This window comes from Balearica regulorum, chromosome 1 (genome assembly GCF_011004875.1).
Source record: "Balearica regulorum gibbericeps isolate bBalReg1 chromosome 1, bBalReg1.pri, whole genome shotgun sequence".
NCBI classification, from domain to species: domain Eukaryota; kingdom Metazoa; phylum Chordata; class Aves; order Gruiformes; family Gruidae; genus Balearica; species Balearica regulorum.
Window position 1 is genome coordinate 73,221,320 of NC_046184.1, and position 5,130 is coordinate 73,226,449.

Below are 5,130 nucleotides of genomic sequence, written 5' to 3' on the forward strand. Positions count from 1 at the left end.
ATGGTGCAAACAGCACTTGAAAAGTCTCTAAACCAATAAAGAGTTTTGAGGTTATACACTGAGTGAAGAATATGGAATTATATATACACAACTACCATTCTGATGGCTGACATTAATCTTCTGAGACGAGAAAACAATTTAAAAAAATGTAAAAGAAAATGCTTCCTTCAGTTTCCATGAGAATAAAAACAAAAAACGTGCAAGAGAGATTCACAGAAAGGAGAATCGTTTTCTGTTTCTCCTCAGCTTTCAAAAAATGGAGAAGGACAGGGCTTTCTGTTCCTCCCACCTAACCCAGGCCACCTCCAGTCCAGCCCCAGGCCCCCCTGGCATATTGTCATTTGCATTTGCAATACGGATCCATTACCTTACCCTAAAATTCAGTAAATCCACGCTGCTGTGCAGAGGGAACAGGAAGGGGTTCAGGAACTTTCTGGAGACTTGAGCTCGGTTGGGAGGGGGCTTCACTTTTCTCCCTCTGGAAGAAACCTGCTGTGACAAGCTTGCGGCATTCCCTGTGTACCAGAAAATCTACATCTACCGTACAAATCTAACTTCATTCGAGTTGTGCGTAGGCACAACATGATATAACCTAACTTTGCAGAGAATGGTTTATTAAAGCTTTTCTTTCACAATTACCATGTTGCCTAATGAAGAAAAAAAAAAAGTATTTTCATGCTCTCACAAATGACCTTCTCTTCAGGTTCAGAGACCCTTTTGTAGTGTGTCTGAAAAGTTATCGCCTGTTTTCATTTAGATATGGAGGTGACATAGTGTTGAAAGAGCGTCTATTTTTGCAATAGGAGAATTCCTGACCAGGACAAGGAGCGCACAACTGAGATGCCATTGCTTAGTGTACCCAGGCCATTGTACCGCATGCAAAGGTGGGGGCTCTGGGAACCCAGGTGGCCAGCGCTGTGTGCGTACACACTCGTGCTGTGTATATATACTTAATAACTTTCCTTTGCTGCTGAGTATACACTTCACCTTTGGGGAACTCCGAGGGTAAGTATTTTCACTAGTTTGAAGATGGAGAAACCGAGATGGAAGAAAGCCAATGGCTTGTATAAGGACGGAAGTCCTGGCTAGCTCAAGGCTCTGAGGCTTATAGTTCTGTGTTCACACCGTGCGACCAAAGCACTGTGCAATAATAACATGTTTCAGTTCATTCCCATTTGTGGAGGGAAATGAGACCATTCAAATAACTAAATAGGCCCCTTCCCTGGAATGGGAATGTGTCCCATTAAAACGTGTCATAAGAAATAAAGTTAGGCTAAGTTTGTACCTGTCGGGTTTGGTTGGGGTTTTTTTCTCCGTTAATTGCATTGTTCCAGCATCCACGTTCTAAAGGACTTTGTAATTGAAGTGGCTGTTTATTAAAAGGAAACTTCTCGGGGTGGCTCAGCTTAATTGTGTTCTCGTTGGAGTGAAACAGGATGCTTGGCCCAAACCTTATTTCCTTCATTTCACTCTGTTCTCTTACAAGCACTTTCCTGCATCCTGCAGCAAAATATTGGCGACGCTGCATCTTTTTGAGTGCGGGGCATTTGAAGGGATGCACGACCACGGACATTTTCATTTATCAATGGCAGAGGCAGTGGGGATGCCCGCGTCTTACCGTGGGCAATTCTTTAGAGCCGCTTTTCCACTTTTCACTTTTTCCACTAGAGGGGGTTACATGTTCTAGTTCCGAGCTCTACAGCGGCCCAAGAGAAGATGGAGCTGCCTCTTGTCCACCTGTATTTTTAACTGATACACAGTTAACTCATAAACACAATAATGAGCTGACGGTACTAGGACTCGAGGCCTTAATAACCATTACAAAAATCATTAATTACCAGGAAATTAGAGAGGTGTCTGTTAAGTGCTTAAATTTGCAACCTTCTGTCCAGGAACAAGAAATCCAAATGCTTGCCTGAATCACAACTAACTTCCCACACGTTGGTTATAAGCTATATCTTGTTTATTTCTGCATATATTACTCTCAGTAAATGATTAGATTTGTCACCCATGACCCAGTATGCTGTTTGCAATTATTTCTTATATTAAATTAATCACTACATATTTACTTTGAGAAATTATGTATGATATATCGATGCACGCATGTGTATAAGTGTATGTGAGCACACGAACTTCCCTGATTGCCTTTCCTCTTGTACGTCAAATTAGAAATAATGGCATTCAAGCCAGCAGGGTTGTGCCGATGGGGACACTAGCACAGAGGGGGAAAATTGCTATACAAACTTACCTTTCTTTCATATTTTAAGTATTTCTGCTTATTTACTGAATTCTAAGGATACGAACAGTCTGATCTCCATTAGCAGATACATCAACACTTGTGGCTTTAAATTTGAAGGCGGCTGGCGTGGACTGCACTCGGCCTCGCTTTTTCCACCTCCCACGTCTTGTGGTTGTGCCTGGGTGGGGTGATCTGCATACATATGGACTCTCACCGTATCTTTGGCACTTTGTGTAGCAGTAATACTACCCAGATATAACTGCCTTGCAGAATTGGATCCTTTGTGAATTACTTACTGGGTGAAAGTAATTCACATGGTTTGTGACTTTTTCCTGGGTAATGTAAAGGCTCTCCTTTATACAATGATAATTAATTTGTAGTAGCTCGTTTCCTAGGAAAACTAAACTTTATGTTACGTACAGAAGCAGGACTTCCAACAATTTAGGTTCCTGTAATGTCATTTATTTTTTATTTTATTAAAAGCTTTCTATCGCTTCTTTAGTTTCCATCTAATCTTTCAGATTTTTCATTCTCACAGATTTCTGTTGCATATTGTTTTATTTTTCTTTGCAATGCTTTCTCTGTCTTCTCTGAACGTAAATTCTTCTCAGCAGAATTCACCCCCAACAACTTCCAAGTCTGAGCTAAATTTGCAGATGCATTGTGTTTGAGTGGGTTCAAAATGAGACAGAAATATTCACTTTTATTCTGTTATATTTCCGAGGTGCTAATTACTTTGCCACCTCTTATTTGCCACCCAGTTCAAACTGGCAACCCGAATGCTAGAAGAAAATCTTTTAATAATCTTTTAAGGAAATGATATGGAGTAATTTACTTCTGCAACAAGTAACTTGCTTCAGGAAGGGGGTCGCTGGGACCCAGACAGTTGTGATAACATGGATTTCAAGTCATAAACACTTCAGCTTGAAAAGAAACCAGAATTATACCTATTAAGACCCAAGGTTTAAACAACCTTGTAGGTTTGACTACTTTTTGTCTGTAAACATACGGTGTTCTTTAGCCCCATACAAAGGGTGGACTGGAGCCTCCAGTATGTATACATACAAAGTCCTTTCTTGACTTTTTGACTCTGTTCCTTGCTTAACTAACGCTAATAATGAATTCAGGGACACGGGGTTTTGCATCACCTCAACGGATGATCTTCTCAGTTACACCTTGTTGCACAGCAGCTAGGCAGAGATGGGAGGGAAGCGATATTGCTTTGAAAGAAATGGCCTCGTACCTTCGCAGAGTGAGTGTGTGCGTGAACCCTTATTGACACACAAATGAACTGTGTTTTTTGAAGTATTACATTGTTTTGTCTTCTGTGCTGCCTGGAGTTCTTCCAAGCGCAACTAACAAAGGCTTGAAGAAAGGATTCAAAACATCACCGAAGGGGGAAAAAATATCTTTGCTAAAGACTAAAATGGTTTTTTGGTGTGTTGCCAGGTACCCTGGGGAGGGTGCAGTGAGCTCACGTGGCAGCAGTGAGGCCTGGGCAGGTACCCAGCTGCCCACGCAGATCCCAGGCAGCTGCCACTTCTCAAACTGTGGGGCTATGGGGGAAGGATGAGCAGGGTCGGGCAGAGCAACAGGTTTGGGGAGGAGGAAGGGGCATCCCTGCTGGGAAACGCTTTCGTGTGTGCCAGCTGAGATTTTCTCTTAGGCTTTTTCTCGGTTCCCTGCTTGCCTCTCTCCCCTTTGCTCCCAACCAAAAATACGGTTCCTCACAAATGAAAGAAACATTGGTCCAGTTAGATATAAGCAAACCGTATGGATTATAGACAGACAGACAGAAGAACGTACTGAGTAAAATTTATTTTTCTCTATATAACCAGAAGAACCTCTAGTAGGAAACTGGCTTGCCTTCAGAAACGAAACTAATGAATGGTAGTAAATGAAGAACAGTGCTAGCCATAGAGCCGTACCTGGGTTTGCTATTCAACTCAAATATTCAGTTCAAATTCTGTAAGAGTTTTCTTTCCCTTTTGGACTTAATGGAGGCTGCTATGGGCGGTTCTGATAATAGGTTTCATTGTACAAATTGAAATACCCAGTGTCTGCTCACACAGAGAAACGTACAGATTCAAGGAAAATTATTTTACTAGTACCTGAACATTAAAGCCCCTTAGCTGTTCGTATATAGACAATGTCTATTTCAGCTGGTTTTGTCAAAAAGAGTGTGTTAATGGCAAAGCAAAATATCAAATGGCTATGTGTTCACTTACTTACTTTGTAACCCTGAAAGTTATCAACTTTTCATTAAAAAAGAAATCCCAAACCAAATAGCTATACTTTGGCCCTCAGTCTGCAATACAAGGATTTGGCCTATGGGTTCGGTTTGTAGTGGGTACAATTTATCTGTGTACTGCATCACTGGAAGATGCTGTTCAAGCTCTCTAGAAGTCTCCCAGTTGCCCAAAGCACGTGGAATGAGTTATTAGATGCAGAAGCACGTGGAGACTCCAGCGGTCACCCTCACCCTGCCAGGTAGCCCCAAAGCTAGCTGTGGAAATGCAGCTCTTAAAAATGTCCACAGCACCTTCGCGCTGGGGCATCTCTGGAGAGCTCCTCCCCTTGTAGAATGAAAGCCCCAGTGGCTAGCAGTACACCTGAGGCTACAGCCCAGTACACTGGGCTAAAAGGCCCAGTTAGTGCCTTTTAGCCGCTTTGCCTGTGCGAACACATGCCCCGTTGAACACAGCTGCCAAGATGCTAATCACTTTCAGCCAGTGACAATTTTCATGAATGCTACAGTTTGAGAGGAGCATATTTTTTGATCTGCTATCCTTCCCTCCCCTATCTGTCAGAAGCTGGTTATAATCAATTGGCACTCGTACAACACGTCTTCTAACCAGCCAAGGATTTTTAAAATAGCTTCACCTACTTCT